We start from the raw sequence: 24,251 nt of genomic DNA on the forward strand, positions 1-24,251 counted from the left end.
GAAGTTCAATTGGACAGCTGTGATGACTTTTATTGAATTTTGCCTGTACAGGTGGATATAGCAGGTCATCAGGGATTCAGGGAGAGTGTATTCCGTGTTCTTCCCTACTTCTGTGGTTACAGCACTTACTGATTGCCTGGACTTTTCAGCAGAACAGGAAGCGACTTGTGTATGCTTTCCTCCTTGTGCTTGCTTTAGCCAAAAATGGCCTTTGATGTCTTTCCAAATGGGTGCTATATTAATTCCAAAGGAGCCATTCTTCCATTGGCAGAAATATTAATTACATTGAATTAGCTTTGTTATCACATGTACTCAGATAAGTACAGTGAAAAGTTTGCAAGCTGCAACATTAGGGCGCCAACTCAGGTACAAAGGTACCGAGGTACTTAAGAGCAATATTTTAGGGAAGAAAACCCCTAGAAAAATAAAGAAATAAAAAGTTCAGAATAATAAAATATGAGGCTGGATGAACACAGCAGGCCAAGCAGCATCTCAGGAGCACAAAAGCTGACGTTTCAGGCCTAGACCCTTCATCAGAGAGGGGGATGGGGTGAGGGTTCTGGAATAAATAGGGAGAGAGGGGGAGGCCGACCGAAGATGGAGAGAAAAGAAGATAGGTGGGGAGGTAGGGAGGGGATAGGTCAGTCCAGGGAAGACGGACAGGTCAAGGAGGTGGGATGAGGTTAGTTGGTAGGAGATGGGTGTATGGCTTGGGGTGGGAGGAAGGGATGGGTGAGAGGAAGAACAGGTTAGGGAGGCAGAGACAGGTTGGACTGGTTTTGGGATGCAGTGGGTGGAGGGGAAGAGCTGGGCCAGTTGTGTGGTGCAGTGGGGGGAGGGGACGAACTGGGCTGGTTTAGGGATGCGGTGGGGGAAGGGGAGATTTTGAAGCTCGTGAAGTCCACATTGATACTATTAGGCTGCAGGGTTCCCAAGCGGAATATGAGTTGCTGTTCCTGCAACCTTCGGGTGGCATCATTGTGGCACTGCAGGAGGCCCATGATGGACATGTCATCTAAAGAATGGGAGGGGGAGTGGGAATGGTTTGTGACTGGGTGGTGCAGTTGTTTGTTGCGAACTGAACGGAGGTGTTCTGCAAAGCGGTCCCTAAGCCTCCGCTTGGTTTCCCCAATGTAGAGGAAGCCACACCGGGTACAGTGGATGCAGTATACCACATTGGCAGATGTGCGGGTGAACCTCTGCTTAATGTGGAATGTCATCTTGGGGCCTGGGATAGGTGTGAGGGAGGAGGTGTGGGGGCAAGTGTAGCATTTCCTGCGGTTGCAGGGGAAGGTGCCGGGTCAGAATAACAGTCTTTCCAACCCAGTTCGAGCTGGCACCTCGCCTCCTGTAACTGCAGCGCAGACCTTCACCGCCTTGCTGTTGCCTGGGCCAAACACCACTAGAGGAGTTACCACATTTTAGGTGTCACCTCTTCATCGCTGGGCCCATCTCATGGCGCTGCTGTACCTATACTTGCCCTGCAACCAAGAGCTCCAGCTCTGCTGCTGTTGCTGCCTCATGTTAAACTGAAGTCCCCACTCTAGGCCAGTTACATTGTGGTCCTTCTCTCTTTCCCGTTATTCCAGAACCTTTAAATTCCTATACTTTTAGAAGGGCATATTGCATTGTTCAAGGGTTATAAACATCTCTGTGATTGATGCTGAGATGATAATGCTCTTTTGGCTTCAAACCAACCCATGTTCTTGTCTGCCATTTTAAAAGCTTTTTTGAAGAGTTTTAAATCTTAAACTGTAGATTTTAAAGAGAAACATTCTCTTAACAGTTTCTTTTTAAAAAATCTACAAATATCAGAACTACACGGTCATAATATTGACAAAGGATTTTATGTACCAACCCAGGGGGCTGGGATTGTAAGTTAGTGCAAAATATGTTATTTCAGCATTGGGAACTGTAAGCTACAAGGTGTACTGATTATAATGAGATCAGCTAGGACCTCATTAGACTATGAGTTCCCTGATTGGAGCTGTTAACCTGGTCCAATTAGGGAGCCCTTGCTGACAGATATAAGCAGGACCGTCAGACACGCTCACACCCTGACAACTGGTTTTGGGGAGCTGGATCAATGTCAAGGACTCTGCACGTGTAAATAAAGGGTGACTTGGCAACAGGATGACGGCCTCTGGCGTTATTTCAGTGGTGACGAGAATGAAGCAAGTTCCGAATAAACTGTCATAAAGGCATCTTTGAGTTGGGGTAAGCATTTTTGGCATCATGCCATTATTGAGAAAGCTTGACTCATTTGATCCTACCATTGAAGACTGGGCCAAGTTTTTGAAAAGAATCTTATTATTTTCAGCAGATGACATTGGTGCAGATGAAAAGCAATGAGTAATTCTGTCAGCTTGTGGACCCACTGCTTTTTTAGTTATTAGAAGCCTAAGTTTCCCTGAGGCACCAGATACTAAAACCTTTTAAAAGTTGACAGATTTAGTTAAGGAATATTACGAACCAAACCTCCTTTAATTCTGATACACTATTGGTTTTACTCAGCAATTCAAGAGCCAGGGGGATCCGTTTCAGGACTTTTGATGAGGTTAGGACAGCTAGCAGAGGCATTTGACTTTGGTTTAACTCTTAATGAGATACTGAGAGACCATTTGGTGTGTAGGATTAATGATGTAACTATGCAAAAGCACCTACTAGCTGAAGCCCAACTGGACTTCAAAGAGGGACTCTAACTGGCTTTATTGTTAGAAAGTGCAGCAAGTGGAGCATGAGAACGACAGGGCCTCCCAATGGAAGTGGATACTCTTGCCATGCCGACTGAGCTTGGGGAATGCCACTTGAACAAAGACAATTGTATAGCCTTACTCAGGACATAACTTGAACAGAGGGACTCTAAGTCAGCCCCCAGAAAAACTCCAAAACAAAGTCAAGCGTTGGCCAAATGGCTAACTTTTCCTTCAAAATCTGAGCTGGCAAACCATTGTAGTTGCTTCCAGTATGCAGGCTCAAGACAGCAAAAGAGTCCCATTGGGCCTGAATTGAACTTGTAGGATGGTATCCAGGAGCGTGCACACTCTAGAAAGTTCACCTGCATCTGGTTTGGAACAGTTAAATCGCTTAGCAACATCCCAATCAGCCAATCAAAATAAATGTCTGGTTAAATGGTCACCCCATTCTAATGGAGGTCAATGCTGGTGCATCTGTTTCAGGGAGCGCAGAACAAGTCTTTACAAAATTTGCTGTGGACTCCAGTTCTTAAGTTTGCCCAAGATGTTGGCTAGACTGAGAACCTGTACTGGGAAACTTTTACAGATTAAGGATACAACTTTGGTTACAGTCTGTTACAAGAAGCAGCTGGTTCAGTTAATGCTGATTGTAGTAAAAGGCTCAGGCCCAAGCATGATGGTGGTGAAACCCCAGCTGAATTGATACATTGAGCAACTTGCCAAGGGGAGGCCTTCAGCAGAAATTCTAACTCATCTTAAGCTCCTAGAAAGACAAGGGCAGAAGGTTTGTGGGAGCACTATTATCATCTTCAAATTCTTCTCCATGTCACACGCCACCCTGACTTGGATGTAATAGTTATTTCTTCATCGTCACTGAGTCAAGAACCTGGAACTTTCTCCCTATAGCGTTACAGGTATACTTACACCAAATGGAGTACAGCATTTCAGGTGGCTGCTCACTGCCACCTATGGACAATGACAGAGAATGAATGAGCCTAGTTTTAGAAGGTAACCTGAATCTCGTTAAACACCAGACCGGTGACGCTAGATGTTATAAGGGGCCGCGGCAGTAAGGAACCTGTCCTCACATAATTCTGAAACTCCCCAATGTAGGAAGAAACAAATCAGTAAGCCCAGCTGAATGGCACAAAGATGAAATTGTGGAGAAGAAGGAAGTCCCATTTTGGTGGTTACACATAATGTAAGCATTAAGCTTGAATTTGATTTTAATGAGGGCAGGTTAATGACAAAACCAGATACAGATTTTTTTCAGGAACAAAATCTCAAACCTTTGACTAACTAAAGGCATAATTTTAAATAGAAGGGGAAATGTTGATGACTCCATGAATTTTTGAAAGTTTTACTCACTTGAAGGTTTTGTTTTTATAATTCTTTTAATGCAGGCTCGTTAAGTTCTCCAAGTTGAGCAATTGTTGTCAGGTGTATGTGGGGGAAAAGCTGTTTTTCAAATAAGCAAAGGCTTCAAGCTTGAAACAGATTGCATCTAGGTTTGACGATTGCCTTTTGTTCTCATTCACGGTCCTTATTCCAGTTAAGACTCCTCTAAATGAGCAACAGCTAATGAATGTACCTGGCTTGAAATTCACCTCAGCATTAGCCTTGCCTTCATTTTGTTAAACAGGGATGATGTATTTTTATTTACTCCGATACGTTCATAAAACTTATTGAAAAGAGAGCTTTTTATAGAACAGTATCAAATGGACAAATTAGCTGGACGAAACAGCTTCTAACAAAAAGCCCGTTGAATTCATGTATGATTTCAGTATAGACAGAGACAAACGTGTCAATATTTTTCTCAAAAGTTACTAAGTGTAATTAGCCCTCTCATACGAACAGTCCCTCACAATTCCAGTGGAAAAGGTATAAAATGACAATGCCTGCCAAGACTTTCTGACCCCTTGAAGATGAGATTTTAAATAAAGACATTTAGGACAAATAAAGATATTCAGGAGGCTAGTCACAGCTGGGATGTTGATTTGATAGCAAATATTCCCCCATTGTGTATCAATCATATCTGTCCTCAATCCATTCAGTGGATAATGGGATATATTGATACTGTCGTCACATGATTAAAATTGGCCTGTATAAAAACATCTTATTAATTCAGAAGGGCATCTCAGCAAGTCGGTGTGGTATGAAAAAGCTTACAGGGAGGCCATCTAACATAAGGGAGGACCTGACCTGAAATGTTATCCGTTTGTGTCTTGTTCTTTATAGACAAGGGGTTTAAATACTCCAGCAAATTACATCTTTCTGTGGTCAGCCAAGAATTGAGAAAAGGAAGGAACAATCTCACAGCTCTCCCTGTTTTATTAATTGTAGCCTGGAGTATTTCTACGTGTATTATAAAGTGCTTTCTTTCTCCTTGTATCTTGCCAAAAGTTATAAAAGTGCAACGTATGTTTTTGATTAACTTAAATTCTGTGTAAATAGTAATTGCTGTATCAATGTGAAGTTCAGACACCGTTGGTAAGTGTGTGGACTGTAAAACCTGATGGTAAGAGGATGCAGCATTGTTCATACAAGAAGAGATTCTGTCTGCAAAGGTGTATGGCCCTGGGAGTCCAGGTCTGAGTGAACAGACTGTCAGAATAGATGTGACAAAGAACTGAAGGACTATGGAGGCAACGTGCCACCAGGTGGCACTCAACCCCAGCCAACTGGGACAGTCTTTAAACTACACCCACATATGTACGAAGAGGTAGCTCAAGGTAGAGGGTAAAAGTTGGAAGGTAGAAGCCATCTTTGCACAATCTTAGAGACAAAATCAGATAGTGAGTTTTGAGAAGGATTGTAGCTCAGGTTGAGGTTCTGGATGTAAGTTTGCTTGCTGAGCTGGAAGGTTAGTTTTCAGACGTTTCGTCACCATTCTAGGTAACATCATCAGTGAGCCTCCAGTGAAGCGCTGGTGTTATGTCCCGCTTTCTATTTATCTGGTTAGGTTTCCTTGGGTCGGTGATGTAATTTCCTGCATTGGTGATGTCATTTCCTGTTCTTTTTCTCAGGGGATGGTAGATTGATTTGGAGCCAATGTGTTTGTTGGAGGAGTTCCGGTTGGAATGCCATGCTTCTAGGAATTCTCGTGCGTGTCTCTGTTTGGCTTGTCCCAGGATGGATGTGTTGTCCCAATCAAAGTGGTGTCCTCCTCATCTGTATGTATTTTTTGATATGAACATCAACTAGCCACAAAAAGACATGGCCCACTATCACTAGTATCCTTACATACAGATGAGGAAGGACACCACTTTGATTGGGACAACACATCCATCCTAGGACAAGCCAAACAGAGACCCGCACGAGAATTCCTAGAAGCATGGTATTCCAACTGGAACTCCATCAACAAACACATTGATGTGGAGCCCATATACCACCCTCTGAGAAAAAGAACAGGTAATGACATCACCAACACAGGAAATGACATCACCAACCCAAGGAAACCTAAACAGATAAATAGAAAGTGGGACATAACACCAGCGCTTCACTGGAGGCTCACTGATGATGTTACCTAGAATGGTGAAGAAACGTCTGAAAACTAACCTTCCAGCTCAGCAAGCAAACTCACATCCACAAATTCAGATGTCAAAAAAGAAAGGACAAGCTAGTTTTGAGAAGGTTTGTAGCTCAGGTTGAAGTTCTGAATGTAAGTTTGCTCACTGAGCTGGAAGGTTCATTTTCAGACGTTTCATCAATCATTCTAGGTAACATCATCAGTGAGCCTCTGGTGAAGCGCTGGTGGTATGTCCCGCTTACTATTTATCTGTTATCTTTTCTATTATCACAAACCCAAACAGACAAACAAAACATGCCCAGAAACCATAACCACTCCCCTGTACATCAAAGACATTTCAGAAATGACTGCCAGACTATTAAGACCTCTTGGCATCATGGTAGCCCACAAACACACCAACACACTAAAACAGCAGCTAATGAACTTAAAAGACCCGAAACAGACAACAAGCAAAACGAACATCATTTACAAAATACCTTGCAAGAACTGCGACAAACACTACATTGGACAAACAGGCAGAAAGCTAGCCACCAGGATACATGAGCATCAACTAGCCACAAAAAGACATGACCCACTATCACTAATATCCTTACATACAAATGAGGAAGGACACCACTTTGATTGGGACAACACATCCATCCTAGTACAAGCCAAACAGAGACATGCACAAGAATTCCTAGAAGCATGGAATTCCAACCGGAGCTCTATCAACGAATACATTGATTTGGAGCCCATTTACCACCCTCTGAGAAAAAGAACAGGAGATGACATCACCAACCCGAGGAAACCGAAACAGATAAATAGAAAGCAGGACATAACACCAGCGCTTCACCGGAGGCTCAGTGATGATGTTACCTAGAATGGTGACGGAACATCTGAAAACTAACCTTCCAGCTCAGTGAGCAAGCTTACATCCAGAAGAAATGACAATTTGGGGGACGGCAGAGTGGTATAGTGGCTCACACCACCAGGGACCCAGGTTCAGTTCCATCCTTGGGTAAATGTCTGTGCGGAGTTTGCACGTTCTCCCCATGTCTGTGTGACTCCAGTTTCTTCCCACTGTCCAAACCTGTGCAAGTTAGGTGGACTGGCCAAGCCAAATTGCCCATGATGTCCAGAGATGTGCAGGTAGTTTAGCCGTGGGAGATGCAGGGTCACATGGATAGGATACAGGGCCTCGGCCTGGGTAGGATGCTGTTTGGAGAGTCAGTGTGGACTTCATTGGCCAAATGGCTTGTTTCCACACTCGAGGGATTCTGCTAGCAATAAGCTGGAGTCCTAGGCCCCCAAGGGTTATACTTGTACAGCAGCTTCATTGCTGCCTTTTGTTTAGTGTATTTTACCATGTGTTTAATAAAGTCTGCTTAATTCACAAAAATCTGTTGTTCACACACATCAGGCCAGGCCCAGCGAAGAAGTCCACTGTCGTTAAATGAAGAATTAGGAGCTAATTACAAACCATCGCGAACAAGTGGAGAAGATTTCCTTTTGGCATTAGCTGTCAGCCACTTTGTAAACAGAGTGTGTGCTTTCCTGCAGTCGCTATTTCTGGTAAAATGTAAGTGTTCATTTGGGATAACAAGGTGTAGAGCTAGATGAACACAGCAGGCCAAGCAGAATCTTAGGATCAGGAATACTGACGTTTCAGGCCTGGAGCCTTCATCAATTTTCTGCATCAGAAAACTGATCGAGTCTAGGCCCCAAACGTCAGCTTTCCTGATCCTAAGATTCTGCTTGGCCTGCTGTGTTCATCTAGCTCTACACCTTGTTATCTCGGATTCTCCAGCATCTGCAGTTCCTATTATCTCTGGTGTTTTTTTGGAGTGTGTTTAAGTATTTACTTTGAAAATGCAGCATAAGGAAGATGTTGTTATTGGCACATAGTAACCTTGGCAAACTTTCTTGAGATGATGTACAATAGTTAGGAAACACAAGACAGCTGTCTAAGTGTATGATAAACATAATTCTGGATAACACCACATAATTCCCACATTTCTGTCCTCACTTTAGGGCTTAGGTGTGTGATAGGCTACAACACTGCAGTCATTGATGGCGGTTTCACATTGAATATAGTTGGTTTCCAAACAGTTAACCTGGATGTAATTCCAGGCTATTGTAGCTTCCTCATTACTAAGAATGCTGTGACACAGTGGTAATGTCCCTTCCTCTGAGCCAGACAGACTGGATTCAAGTCCCAGCTGCCCCAGAGGTTTGTCATAACATGTCTGAACAGGTTGATTGAAATGACTATAATTCAGGCTGGTATTTTAGACTTTGGGCAAGGATTTGAAACATCAGCAAAACAAGGAAATAAAATGGTGGGCTGAGAATAGTGCAGAACTTGCAGCTGCTGCTGAGATGGGGGCTTTCTTGTAGATTTCCTATGTTTATTATATTTCAAAAGCATGACTTTTTTTTCAATGATTAAGTTTTGCAACTTTTATAGCCCAAAATGAAAGTTTAAAGATCATGACAACGTATGAAAGACATTTGGATAAGTACATGAATAGAAAAGATTGGGAGGGATACGGGCCAAGTGCAGGCAGACATTATTTAAGCCACTTTTAGAATATTGCATTCAATTTTGGTCTCTCTCCTATAGGAATAATGTTGTTAAACTTGAAAGGGTGCACAAAAGATTTACAAGGGTGTTGCTAAGGTTGGACGGCTTGAGCTATTGGGCAAGGCTGAATAGGTTGGGGCTATTTTATCTGGAGCGTTGGAGGCTGAGAGGTGACCTTTATGAGGTTTATAAAATCTTGAGGGGCATGGTTAGGGTGAATGGCCATGGTCTTTTTCCCAGGGTAGCGGAATCCAAAACTAGAGGATGTAGGTTTAGGGTGAGAGAGGAAAGATATAGCATATTATATATTGTGAATAGCTGGGGTCCCAGCACCAATCCCTGTGGCACCCCACTAGTTATTGCCTGCCAATTTGAAAAAGGATCCATTAATTCCAATGCTGTTTCGTCTCTGCCAACCAGTTACCTATCCACCTCAATATATTTCCCCCAATCCCATGCGCTTTAATCTTGCTCAATAATCTCTTAATGAGAATTTGTCAAAAACTTTCTGAAACTCCAAATATACCACATCAATTGGCTTCTCCTTGTCAATTTTGCTAGTTTTGTCTTCATTGAATACCAACAGATTTGTCAAGTATGATTTCCTCTTCATAAATTCATGCTGACTGTCTCTGATCATGCTTTCTAAAATAACAAAGTGTGAAGCTGGATGAACACAGCAGGCCAAGGAGCATCTTAGGAGCACAAAAACTGACGTTTCGGACCTAGACCCTTCACCAGAGAGGGGGATGGGGAGAGGTTGAGGTGGTTAATGTCTCGACGGCAGTTGGAGATGAAGAGGTCGAGGGATGGTAGGACGCCTGGGGGTGGTGTCCAGGAGGAGGACTTGTGTTGGAGGCGGGTGAAGGGGTCAGTAGAGGGAAGGTTTGGCTCCCAGTTGAGAGTCTCTGAAGTTGGTCCGGAAGGAGGCCTGCTTGGCCTGCTGTGTTCATCCAGCTTCACACTTTGTTATCTTGGATTCTCCAGCATCTGCAGTTCCCATTATCACTGATACAATTTTAACCTCACTGCGAAGCCTCTCCCAGGGATGCCTAACCTGAAGAAGTTACCCTCCTCCCTCCTGCACCTCCCCTCCTCCCACCTGCACCTCCCCTCCTCCCACCTCAAGCTGCACCTTCATTTCCTACCTACTAACCTCATCCTGCCTCGACCTGTCCATCCTCCCCGGACTGACCTATCCCCTCCCCACCTATACACACCTCTCCACCTGTCTTCTCCTCTATCCATCTTTGGTCTGCCTCCCCCTCTCTCCCTATTTATTCCAGAACCCTCTCCCCATCCCCCTCTCTGATGAAGGGTCTAGTCCCGAAATGCCAGCTTTTGTGCTCCTGAGATGCTGCTTGGCCTGCTGTGTTCATCCAGCTCCACACTTTTTTATCCTACATCATCATAGTTTCCTTTTAAGATTCAGCTTCCTGGTCTCCGCTATTCCTGACAGGTTGAGAACACTTTTTCATTTGAGATTGAATACCATCCCTTTGTTATTGCTCCATTCTCCATTGCAGCCCTGTGCAGCAGCCGTCCAGGCATTCTCACTGGAAAAGGAGTGAGAAAGAGAGAAATACCTTCCCTACACTAATTACAAACTCTGGGCAATGTCCTGTGGTCTCTGTTCAGAAACATAGCTTGAGATGTGTCCCATTATATCCTTATGTAGCCCAATGTCAGATGGAGGCAGCAGTTATAATGCATGATATGACATTGCTGGCACTTCGAATACTGGGGTTCATCTGTCCTTCTGAAGTCCAACATCCCTCCATAAAGGGACTCACATCCCCATAACACATACTCCTCCCACACTGCTCCTGGCAGGAGACCTGGGTTGAGGGTTGTGGAATGGCAGGTGTGAAAACCACATTCAGTGACACTGCCCTAAAGTTAAAGGCATTTTCACTTTCTGTTTTCATGTTAAATAAACATCTCACACACATTCCAAAACAGATGTTTTGTTGTAGATTGGGTAACAAGCAAACGTTTAGTGTCAGCAATATTGGAAACATCAGCTACTAATCCATTGAGTTTACACCCAGCTCTGTTAGGAATATGTATACTGACAAGTGCATGATTGGGTATTAGAACTGTTTGGGAGTAACAGGACCTATCAATTGTTCAGTAGCTTTCTAAGGCCTTACCCAAGCAGCAATATCTGAACCTGTGACTTTATTATCAATTGCTACCCAACAGTGGACAGGGGAGCAGCTGGGATGATGTCAATATCCATTCTCATTTCATTTCTACTGAGGGTGATCAGTAACAGAAATTCTTGTCCCAGTCCATCCTCTAATCTGCATAGCCTCTAGCCCAGACACTGATGTTGATAGCACAATAACACCAATGTCTACTGTAATTTGACCGTTGCAACATGGACTGAGAATTGATAACAAGCACCAATCAGTTGGAGTGCTCTAGTGTTCCGTCCTGTTTAATCAGCAATTTCTGCAGGATGGGGAACCTCCTATTTACTCTGATCTCTTGGAACAAATAAAAATGCACAGAATACACGATAAAGAAAGTCAGAGAATGAATTGACCTACCACACTTGCTGTTACTTGGCGACACATGAGCATGGCCAGTGGGTTAAACTGTTGCACGACTTCTTGTCACCATTGCCAGCATGCTGCAGTTTCTTGTTAAGTGCGACGGAGATGCTGATTGTGGCTGGCAATGATGTGAAGAAACATCTTGTGACATTTCACAATGAGGAGGAAGGCAGTGTGTTGAAATCATACAGAACTGCAATGTATCGAAAGGGGAATTGATTTCTGGCAAACTAAACCAGGGTTGCCGGGGGAAAACAGAGGGGCAATAGTTTGTGTGTCAGTAGCCAATCAGGGATCTAGATAAAAATGTGCTGTTGCATTACATGCACTTTTTTTTTGGTTTTACAGTTGCGGGTCAAATTGAAGGTTGAAATTGGACATGAATGTATGGGCACATATCTGGTTTGCACCAGTCATCCCTAACGCTAGCCCTAGTGAAATCACCCAAAATGAATATGGAGCGTGGTCTAAAACTGTCAGTGAATACAATAAAACCTGCATTATGCTATTACCCAATTACAATTTTCACTGTAGCGTGGAACAATGAGGTTTATGCTGTTGTGAGTAAACATTTTCACGCTTTATTAGAGATATCTGTTTATAAAACATGGTGAGAGAGGACATTCTGCTGAACGTCACAGACTCAGGCCTCAGATCCGAGTGATCTGATGTCACTAGTGATGTTCCCTGTATTTTCTCTGATTGCTGTGCTGATCCCTGAGGTCTGTGCATGGCAGCAGCATCTGGAATCTGAAATCCCAAACAGTAGCCAAGAGGGACGTTATTCTGAGGGTAAAGGCCTACTAATCCCCTTCTCAACACTGAGAACTTAAGAACAGTAGAAATGAGAGCTTGACTGGCCATTCAGCCCCTCACGCCTCTGTGTCATTCAGGAAGATCATGGCTGATCAAAGTGAGGCCCATTTCTGTTTTCTACCTTCCCGTTATCATCCTTGACTCGCTGGTCAATCAAAAAGCTGTACTGGTTTCTACAAGTTTCAAATCAATAACTCTTCATTTTGTTGAATTGTGTGTGTTTCCTTAAGCTGTTGTGAGCCAGCTATGTAATGAAATATGGAGCAGTCATAGAGTCATTGAGATGTATAGTGCAGAAACAGTCTCTTCAGTCCAACACATCCCTGCCAATCAGATACCCTAAATGAATCTAGTCTCATTTGTCCCTGCGAGACAGAAAGTTGTTCCACCGTTGTATCTATGAGTAACTTGGTCATTGACCTGTAAGGCTGTTCATTGAGGTGAGTAGTTTCCAGTGACACCAGTGGATTAGTGACCATGGATTCCAACACAATTGGTTGGAAGGTGTTGCACAGCCTCAGTAGCATTGGTCTCTTACCATTATTCTGAACTACTGTAACACCACGAGTATGAGGCAACATTTAGCCTTCCCAACATGAAATGGGGACCCTTGAATGAGTGATATTCTGAAAGTTCCTGAAAACATCTCTCTATGTTCAAAACAAAACAAAACAAACACAAAAAATTCTGGAGAAACTCAACAGGCCTGGCCACCCAGCAAAATCTCTCTCAATGTTTGATCCCTTCCTTAATGAAGCTCCCCCATTTTGATCAGTCACAAGCCTGGGTCTCCCATAAGTTGGAGAGCATGATTGATCTCTTCAGGAAAACTTGGTGTACCTCTTTAAAGCATTTTTGCTGTTCTCCAGGTGCCTCCTGCCACAACCAAATTGCGAGTGGAACAGTTGTGCCAGGAGTCTGTTGGCAAGTGTAAGAATGAAATGACCAGTCTTGTAGGTTTTGAGAGATTAACACTGGGTGTGTGATTGTGATAAGTGCTTAGTAACTTCACTTTTTCATGAATGGAAACCATTTGCAGAGAAGGTGAAGAGTGAACCAGCTCTTAGGCTCCTGTAAATCTTGTTTAAAATGCAGCCCTTTGGAAAATGCACACAATATGACTCATCATCCCGTCACCCTGACACCGAACCAAACAACATAACAACACTGGAACGGGAGTGGGCCAAATACCCCTCAACACCCGTTTCACATTCAGTGAGATCATGGCTGATTGATGGCTCCCAGTTGCTCAATGGAGTAATATTCTCGTACAAAGAGATACTATTTTATGGCACCAGTAAACATATTATAAGCATCTGTAGATAATATAAATGTATTAAATCATGATCGTGAGGTGTGTGCAATAACTATGCAAACTGCTGGAATTGTGGGATCTTACTGCAGAGGAAGAGGTCATTCAGCTTCTTGTACATGTGTCAGCTCCTTATAAAAGCAATTCTAATTAGTACCAATCCATTGTTTCTTCTCATGGTAATGATTTTATTTTGTTTCTAAGTATGTATTAACTTGCTCCTCAAAAGTTTTGATTGAATCTACTTCATTGAACTTGCAGACTATGTATCTCAAGGTGTAACAAGCTACTGCATTAAAAATATTTCTTCATCTTCTGAGTCTTTTCTCAATTATTATAAACCTGCACCCTCTGGTTTTTGACCCTTCTGTAAAGCAAGACATTTTCTGCCATTTAGTTTACAATGCTTCTTCTCACTATTCCTCTCCAAAGGTATCACTTCACATGTCTCTGGATGATGTTTAATCTGCTCTGTACCTGCCCTCTCCATTACTTTAGATGATGTCCTAATCTGCTACTATCATCCTCCCTGCATAGTACATTTCTAGGTTTTATGTCGTAGAATCATATACTGTCAGATTATAATATAGAAGGCTCCCATTCCTTCATGCTATTGAAAGACACTGCATATTTACTTCCCTCAAATATCTAACTAATTTCTTTGTCAAAATATTCATGATCTCTGTTTCCAGCATCTTCGTAGTCATGATCCAAGTCATATTCCAATGATGTCTCTTTCCCAAAATCTTAAATCTACATTTCTTAGCCATTGTACAATTCACTAATGTCAACAACATTTCTTAGTCTACCTTGTCAACCCCCTCGCCCCTCCTCCCAACATCTCTTTTGGTCCCAAGAGAACAACATCAGAATTGCCAATCTGCTTGAAAATTAAAATCCTTAAAACCACTCTAGTAAGACTCCTCTGCACTTAAAGTCATGGAGTCAAACAGATGTACAGCACGGAAACAGACTTTTCGGCTCAACTGATTCATGTCGACCAGATATCCTAAATTAATGTAGTCCCATTTGCAAGCATTTGGCCCACATCCCTCTAAACTCTTCCTATTCCTATACCTATCCACCTGCCTTTTAAATGTTGTAATTGTACTTGTCTCCACCACTTCCTCTGGCTATTCATTCCATACATATACCACCCTCTGCATGAAAAAGTTGCCCTTTAGGTCTTTTTAAAATCTTTCCTCTCTCACATTAAACCATGCTTTCTAGTTTTGGACTCTCCCACCCTGGGGAAAATGCCTTGTCTATTATCCTATCCATGCCCCTCATGATCTTATAAACCTCTATAAGATCATCCCTCAGCCTCTGACACTGCAGAGAAAATAACTCCAGTGGTTAGAACTCCTGCCTCACAGTGCCAGGGACCTGGGTTCAATTCCACCCTTGGGCAACTGTCTGTGTGGAATTTGCACATTCTCCATGTGTCTGTGTGGGTTTCCTCCAGGTTCTCCGGTTTCCTCCCCCAGTCCAAAGATGTGCAGGTTAGGTGGATTGACCATGCTAAATTGTCCATAGTGTTCAAGGGTGTGTAGATTGGGTGGGTTATAGAAGGATGGGTTTGGGTGAGTGGTCTGAGGGTCAATGTGGACATTTTGGGCCGAAGGACCTGTTTCCACACTGTAGGGATTCTATGATTCTGTTCAGCCTCTCCCTACAGTTCAAACCCTCCAACCCTGGCAACATCCTTGTAAATCTTTTCTGAATCCTTCCAAGTTTAACAACATCTTTCCTATAGCAGCAAGTCCAAATTTGACTCAGTATTTCAATAGTGACCTAACCAATGTCCTGTATAGACACAGCATGTCCTCCCAACTTCTATACTCAATGCACTGCCCAGTAAAGGGAAGCATACCAAATGCCTTCTTCACTATCCTGTGTACCTGCGATTCTATTTTCAAGGAACCATAAATCTACACTCCAAGGTCTCTTTGTTCAGCAACACACTCCATGACCTTACCATTAAATATATAAGACCTGCCCTGATATGCCTTTCCAAAATGCAGCACCTCACATTTATCTAAATTAAGCTCCATTTGCCACTCCTTAGCCCATTGGCTCATCTGATCAAGATCCTGTTGTACTCTGAGGTGACCTTCTTCACTGCCCGCTGCACCTTCAATGTTGTTGTCATCTGCAATGACAAAACCCAGTTGACTGCACTGATCCTTGTAGCACACTGCTGGTCACAGGCTTCCAGTCTGAAAAGGAACCCTCAAAGATGCTCACATCCTTCATAAAACATGTTAATTAGAACATTTTTCATTCTCTTCTGGGACATGGACATGCTGAGGAATGATAAAGGAGTTGTGAGACCTCAGAACTTCCAAGAGTTGGAGTTTCTTTCACAGAAAGGTGACCCAATCCCAAGTTACTCTGGTCAAGCATCCTTGATACAATCAGAGAGCGGCAATCCTGAGGTATTGATACATTTATCTTTGTGCGTCTGGGACAATCAGCATAGATATTATCCCACACATAAATTCAAATGAACTGAAGACTGCTGCTATTTATAGAAGTGGGTGGAGGGCAGGAAGCCTCAGTATGGGCCGAATAACTTTGCCAATCACTTTAATGTCTATAAAAGTTAATTACCATGGATACTGAAGACTCACTAGTACCGCCTTTGAGATGACTGAAAATCTTAAACTGTCTCTCCTTCTTATAATAACAGATAAAAACTAGTTCATGTACCAAATTCTTCCTGGCCTGATTATATTTTCTCTCTCCATCCCTTCTGCAAAAATGCATAACCTCACATTTCCCTGTACTAAATTAAATCTGTCATTTTTCCGGCCATTTAACTAGCCTGTCTAAGTCTGTCTGTAGTTGATTGATAATCGTCAATGTTTTCCATGTTGACAAGTTTGCTACTGTCAACTTTCGAACAGCTATTACATATTCCGATATTCAAATTATCTTTACATATATCACAAAAAGTAGTGGTTTTATAACTGAATCTTGAGGAACAACACTTTCTACCCTCATCCAGTATGGAAATAAACATCACTCATTTACCATAACTTTTTTTTGTCCTTAATTCAATTTTTTCCAAGTTGACATTGACCTTCCCATTCCACGCACTTCAGTGTTGTTAACTAGCTATTTATATGGTTCTTTCTCAAAAATGTCCTTAAAATCCACATTTACCAGCCTTCTCTGCTACTCCACCAAAAGAATTCTATTAGTCAAAACTATGCTGGCTCTTCTTAATTAGCTCCAACATCTTCATTATACAAGGTTATTGATTTTGAAACCTTAGAAACAGAGGAACAGACATAGGCCATTCAGCCCCTCAAAAGCCTGCTCAGCCATTGAAATCATGGGTGATCTGTGGGCTAACTCCAAATCTCTGCCTTTGGCCCAGATCCCTCAAAGCTATGCTTAACAAATATTTATCTGTCTCAGATTTAAATTAACAGAGGCAGGTTCTTTACTCAGAGAGTGGTAAGGGCATGGAACGCCCTGCCTGCCAATGTATTTGACTCAGCCACATTAGGGGCATTTAAACAGTCCTTGGGTAAGCATATGGATAATGATGGGATAGTGTAGGGGGAGGGGCTTAGATTAGTTCACAGGTCGGCGCAACATCGAGGGCTGAAGGGCCTGTTCTGCGCTGTATTGTTCTATGTTCTATTATTTTCATTTCTGCATTGAGAAGATACCTTTCCAACTCCAAACTATGACTGTACTGCAGTGTAAGTTAATTGACTGCTAAATTCCATGGGATGGCTTGCAGTTGCGAAAGATGCCAAATAAATCCAGGTTCTTCGTCTTTTTCACAGTTGGCGCAATTTCCTTCTTAATTTCATGTTATCATTAAGGGCATACAATTTCTTAATTGTTGAATCATACCTTTCAGCGTCTGAAAAAGCTTCTTGTAACTAAGATATCGTGCTGATAATCTTCCTGGACTACACAATTTATTGCACTCACCAATGCAGCATCACGTGCAAATCTGAGGAGGCAATGATCTTGTGGTATTATCACTGGACCATTAATCCAGAGACCCGGGTAATGTATAGGGACCTGGGTTCGTATCTTGCCACAATAGATGGAGGAACTTGAATTTAAAAAGAAATCTGGAATTAAAAGTTTAATGATGACCATGAATTTATTGTCGATTGTTGGGGAAAACCCCATCTGGTTCACTAATGTCCTTTAGGGAAGGAAACTGCCATCCTTACCTGGTCTGGCCTACATGTGACTCTGGATCCACAGCAATGTGGCTAACTCTTAACTGCCTTTGAGTAATTGGAGATGGGCAATAAATGCTGCCTGGCCAGTGATGCCCATATCCCGTGAACGAATGAAGGAAAAACAATACCAGGATGCATAGCGCTCTGTTCCTTTAACCAAGTTATTAATGCAAATTAAAGTTAGTCCTGTGGCTCAGTCAGCAATGACCCCTGCCTCTGAACTAGAAGGTCTGTGTTCAAATCTAATTCCAGGATTTATTGAATAGAGAAGAAATGTTAAATCAACAAGGAAATCTGTCTAACTTAATTTCTTTAGTTTTGTACTTCATACTAAAAAGTACTGTAGTGATAGACATTTTAGCTTATTTCTTTATCTTTCTATTTTTATACCTAGGTATACCTAGGTACCTTTGTATCTAAAATGGCTAAGAATGGCGACATTGTACACTTTCCCCTATACTCCCCTATACCTGTACTCGACCACACGTGACAATAAACTTAGTTCTAAATTACAAATTAACTTGTTACTCCTTTGAACCAAAAGAAAATGTGTATAATGAGAGGTGTGGTCCCAGTGTAGATCTTATTGAACACCATTTATCACTGCATCCCAATCTGAGTATATTCCTTCATTTCTACTTCAAGTTGTCTGCATCACAACCAAATAATGACTCATGTCATTAGGTGACATCCAATTCACTGTCTTTACATTTGCTAATAATCTCTTGTGGAAAGCATCCTGAAATGCTTTCCAGTAAATTGATGGTAATTAGCACTCCCCTGTCAGAAATACAACAACATGCTGTGAGATGTCATGCCCCAAAGTGTGTTTTAGGCAGAAAAGAAAACATTGATATATCACTTTTACAACTTTAAGATCTTTGCAAATTACTCTAGACTTTAATACGTTGGAAAACACGGAGCACCCTCAGTAAGTTATCACAAACAGCAATCAAGCAATGACCCCATAAACTGCGTCAATCGTGATTGTTGAGCAATAAATGCCAGCCAAGACATAATGCAAAGTCCCTGACATACTTAATATCGAACTGAAAGGGCAAACAAAGCCACATGTTGAAATCTTACGCTTGGAACTTCGAGCCATGCAGCACTCCGTCAGTGTGGTGCTCGGGCCCTAATATTGGAATACAAATGCACTAATGCCACAAATGCTTCAGGATAGCACCACGCTACCGATGAGCTACAGCCGACACCTACAGAGGCCAGTTGAGGAGACTGAAGCACTCTTCTTGAAAAGACTTACTTCTTGGAATGTGTTCAGTGGTTGTCAGGATGGTCAGGTTGAGTATTCATCAATAAACTGTTCAGAAGCTGGTCACGTTCAGGTGTACTGAGCCCAAGAGTAATCCTGTTTGAAAATAAAAGCAGTAGATGTAATCTTCACTGTGACACCAATAACCGTAGCCCAATGTCTGAGCTGATTATAGAGTGAGATAGAACCCAGCTCTAAAATCTCCAAGCTGATTAAAAACCCAAGGTAGATTCTCAACTGATCTGATAATAAGTAACTACTACCTTAGTGAGATAAACTGGCAGTGGAGGGCATTGTTCTCGAGGCTTCACTGCTTATCTCCTGTGATTGCCTCAGGAAATGCAACACATTAAACCTCTTCACTCTGTCAAATACAAAGTGTGAAACTGCTGCAGGTTTTTATAAACCTCATGCAGCTGCCTGCGTACGTTCAGTGACTGTCCATCGGCCCCAGTCCCTGACTATCTGAACAAGAACCATTGACACAGACGTTCCGAGCAGAAAGGAAAGGGGTGGGGGGAAATCTCCAGGCACATTTTCCGCAAAAGAAAATCAATGCTTTCCAAACCAAGAAGAATCGAGGTCCACCCAGGCTGTTACTGGAAAACAGATGGTGTTCAGAGAGGTCTCATTGCAAATTAAATGTTGGAAATAAGTCAGCTGGCTAGAATGGTAAACAAAACTTCTGTTGATTTAATGCCTTTCAAAATCTGAGGTCAACTGAAAATGCTTACAGCCAGCAAGCTATAATACAAATGTTGTAATGTATGCAGGAAATTAGAAATGAGGATTTTCAGATCAAATATGATCTAATTGAATGGCAGAGCACACTCAATGTGCTGAATGGCCTACTTCTGCACCTATATCTGATGGTCTTACAGTCACAGTTGTCAAGTTATGCACAGCAAAGTCTCACAAATGATAGTGAGTAAATGATCAGGTCATCTTTTGTGAGGTATTGCAGCTTTGACCAGAAAAATGATGGGAACTCCCAGAACCTTTCTTTGAATGATGGCTTGAGATCTAAATAATAGCGTGATAATGTGGATTTCAGAATGGGAGCAAGGATCTCAGATTTACTTGCAACACGTATAGCACTCTGACAGTGTAGCACTCCCTCAATACTGCAGTGAAGTGTCAGTTTGGATTTTATGCATAGGTCTGTGTAAGGTCAGAAATCACATAACACCAGATTATAGTCCAACAGGTTTATTTGAAAATGTCACTAGGCTCTGAAAACTTGCGTTTTCAAATAAACCTATTGGACTATAACCTGATGTCATGTGATTTCTGGCTTTGTCCACCCCAGTCCAACAGTGGCACCTCCACATCATAGGCCTGTGTAGTGTGACCAACCTGCCAACTCAACAACAACTTGCATTTATGGGCCACCTTCATTGTAGTAAAATAACCAAGACTCTTTGTGACAGTGTTATCAAGCAAACTTTGACACTACTACATAAAGGGACATAGAGTCAGATTAGTAAAAGCTCAGGCAAAGAGTTGATGTTAAAGATTATCTTTAAAGAGGACAGAGAAGTAGGTGAGTAAAGAGATTTAGGGAAGGAATTGTAGGGTTAAGGGATTAGACAACTTAAGGATAGCCACTGTTGATGGAGCAGTTATAATTGGGAATGCAGAAAAATCTAGGTTTGGAGGACAGAAGTCATCTCAGAGGATTGAAAGGCGACTGGGACACTCCTGAAAAAGGGACCGGCTAGGTCATCGTAAGTGGAAGGATTTGAAAACAGGAATTAGAATTTTAAAACCAAGGTGCTCCTCAATCAGCTTCTGACTTGGGCCGTTGCCCACAGTGTAATGGGGAAATAGGGCTTGTTGCAAGTAGCAGAGGTTTAGAAGATTTCAAGTTAACAGAGTGCAATGTGGGAAGTCAGTCAGTGATGCACAAAACCAGCCAAGAGGTAACAAAGTCCTGTGTGCATGTTTTAACAGTGGATGAGATGAGGCTGGATACATGGCTGAGCAGTGATACAGAGGTGAGAGTAGGTGATCATGATGATGTATCTGGAAGGTCATTTGAAGTTTTAAGTACAAGACTATAGTTGTGGACAGTCAAAGTCATCCTCAATCAGATGACAGAGAAAAGAATGGAATGGTGTCAGCAGCCTTTTAACGTCAAGATATTTGTACCATAAGAGGTAATTCTCCTTATGTTAACTCCTGTAACATAAGAACTAACTCTGGGTAGCATTGTACTGAAAAATTCAACCGTCATTCATTAAAACTCCTGGTAGATACATATATCACATTCACCAGCACTTCAGAGTCTGAGCAACGAAACAATTTGGTTTTAAGCAATACAATAAGACCATAAGACCATGAGATATAGGAGCAGAATTAGGCCATTCAGCCCATTGAGTCTGCTCCACATCTATATGTTTTTCAACCCCACTCTTCTGCCTTCTCCCCATAACCCTTGATCCTCTTACCAATCAAGAACCTATCTTTCTTTGCCTTTAAATGTATTCAACGACTTGATCTCCACAACCCTCTGTGGCAACGAATTCCACAAATCCACTACCCTCTGACAGAAGAAATGTTTTCTCTTCTCAGTCCTAAAGGGCCATTCCTTCACTCTTAGCTTGTGCCCTTGGGTCCTAGTCTGTCCTATTAGTTGAAACATCTTCTCCACATCCACTGTATCCAAGCCTATCCATATTCTGCAAGTTTCCATCAGATTTCCCCCTCATCCTTCTGAGCTGCATTGAGTACAGACCCAGAGACTTCAACCACTCCTCATATGACATGCCCTTCATCCCTGGGATCATTCGTGTAAACCTCCTCTCGGCCCCCTCCAAGGGTGGCACGTCCTTCTTTAGATGCGGAGCCCAGAAATGCTCACAGTATTCCAAACACGGTCTAACCAGAGCCTCATACAGTCTCAGTACAAATCGGCTCTTGCCTTCTGGCCCCTTGAAACGAATGCTAACATTGCATTTGCCTTCCTAACCACCAACTGAACTAGCCTGTTAACCTTAAGAGAACCCTGAACCAGGACTCCAAAGTCCCATTGTGCTTCAGATTTCTGAAACCTTTCCCCATTTAGAAAATAGTCTATGCCTCTATTCTTCTTACCAAAGTGCATAACCTCATACTTCCCCACATTGTATTCCATCTGCCACTTCAATGCCTACTCTCCTAGCCTATCCAAGTCCTTCTGCAGCCTGCCCACTTCCTCAACACTGCCTGTCCTTCCACCTACCTTAATGTCATTTGCAAATTTAGCAACAAAATGGCGCGGCACGGTGCCTCTGTGGTTAGCACTGCAGCCTCACAGCGCCACAGCACCTGGGTCTGTGATTCTTCCTGTGTCTGCGTGGATTTCCTCCCGGTGCTCCGGTTTCCTCTGACAGTCCAAAGATGTGCAGGCTAGGTGGATTGGCCATGCTAAATTGCCCATAGTGTTCAGGGGAGTGTGGGTTATAGGGGAATGGGTCTGGGTGGGCTTCAAGTGGCAGTGTGGACTTGTTGGGCCGAAGGGCCTGTTTCCACACAGTAGGGAATCTAATCTAATCTAAACAATGCCTTCAGATTCTTTGTCCAGATCATTGATGTACCATGTGAGTAGTTTGAGGGTCCCACACAAACCCCCCATGGAAATCTACTAGTCACCAGCTGCCATCCAGAAAAAGACTCCTTTATCCCCGTTATTTGCCTCCTGCCTGTCACCAGGGGTCCTCGTCTTATTTAGCAACCTCCTATGTGGCACCTTGTCAACGTCTTCTGGAAATCCAAATAGATTGCATTCACTGGCTGTCCTGTCACTAACTTACTCATTACCTCCTCAAGGAATTCTAACAGATTTATCAGGCGTGACCTCCCTTTGCTGAAGTTGTGCTGACTCAGCCCTATTTTACCTTGCACTTCTCAGTACTTCTCAAACTCATCCTTAACAATGGGCTCTAAAATCTTAACAATAAACAAGGTCAGGCTGAACAGCCTATAGTTTCCTGACTTCTGCCTCCATCCCTTCTTAAGTAGGAGTGTTACATCAACCATTTTCCAGTTTTCTGAGATCTTCCCTGACTCTAATGATTCATGAAAGATCATCACCAATGCCTCTACAATCTCCTCAGCCGTCTCCTTCAGAACCCAAAGGGGGCAGACCATCTGCTCTAGGTAATTTATCCAGCTTCGAACCTTTCACCTTCCCCTGCAACTTCTCCTTAGTGATGGCCAATACACTAAGCTATGCCCCCTGACTCTCTTGAATTCTGGTATGCTGCTAATATTTTCTGCTGTGAAAACTGACGCAAAATACCTATTCAGTTCTTCTGCCTTTTCTTTGTTCTCCATTAATACTTCTCCAGAGTCATTTTCCAGTGGTTCAATTTTCTTTTGATTTTATGCTGTCCCTAACTTCCCTTGTCAGCTGTGGTTGCCTCATCCTCCCTTTAGTATGTTTCTTCTTCCTTTGGATAAATTTCTGCTGTGCCTCCTGAATTACCCCTATAAAGCTCTGCCACTGCTGCTCCACCATCTTTCCTGCTAGGCCCCCTCTCCAATCAATCGGGGCAGCTCCTCCCTCATCTTTGTAGTTACCTTTACTCAATTATGACACCATTATAACATATGACTCAATCTTCTCCCTTTCAAACTGCAAGATGAATTCTATCATTATGGTTACTGCTCCCCAGGGATTCCTTCGCCGTCAGCTTCCTAATCAAGCCTGCCTCTTTACACATCACTAAATCCAGAATGCCCTGTTCCCTGGTTGATTCTACCACAGGCTGCTCCAAAAACCATCTTGGAGATATTCCAGAAATTCCTTTTCTTTAGATCTGCTGCCAACCTGATTTTTCCGCCCACGTGCATATTGAAGTCCACCCACGAATATTGTCATAGGTCTTTCTCACATCCTTTTACTATCTCCTGATTTATTTTCTGCCCCACACCTGACTACTGCTAGGAGGCCTGTGCATAACTCCCATCAGTATCTTTTTCCCTTTGCATTCTTAAACTCCATCCACACAGATTCTGCAACTTCTGACTCTACATCACTTCTTGCTATTGATTTACTTTAATTTCTTACTAATAAGGCAACTCTGCTCCCTCTGCTTATCTGATTATTTGTATCCTTGGATATTTAGTTCCCGGCCCTGATCCCTGTGCAACACATCGTACTGCCAAGTTCAATCTACACTAAAAGCTCATTGACCTTGTTTCATACACTCTGTGTATTTAACTACAATGCCCTGAGTCCTGGTTGATCAGAACAAAAATGGAAGTTGCTTGAAAAACTCAGTAGGCCTGGCAGCATCTG

At 42.6% G+C, this 24,251-nt stretch overlaps 1 protein-coding gene across 2 annotated transcripts in view; it reads right to left on the reverse strand.

Annotated features, from left to right (window-relative positions):
• Positions 1 to 19,418, reverse strand: part of fut7 (fucosyltransferase 7) — a 73,179-nt gene extending 53,761 nt beyond the window's left edge. Inside the window, exons 1-2 of one of the 2 annotated variants that reach the window (XM_059638231.1) lie at positions 19,231 to 19,418; positions 18,959 to 19,063 (exon numbers count right to left, since the gene is read on the reverse strand). The gene's annotated coding sequence lies outside the window, so the exon portion shown is untranslated. Of the gene's footprint in view, positions 1 to 11,343; positions 11,445 to 18,958; positions 19,064 to 19,230 lie in introns of those variants that run through there. The other variant, XM_048559121.2, reaches the window with a different exon arrangement.
• Between the last annotated feature and the right edge of the window lie 4,833 nt (positions 19,419 to 24,251).

Source organism: Stegostoma tigrinum, chromosome 29 (genome assembly GCF_030684315.1).
Source record: "Stegostoma tigrinum isolate sSteTig4 chromosome 29, sSteTig4.hap1, whole genome shotgun sequence".
Lineage (NCBI taxonomy): Eukaryota > Metazoa > Chordata > Chondrichthyes > Orectolobiformes > Stegostomatidae > Stegostoma > Stegostoma tigrinum.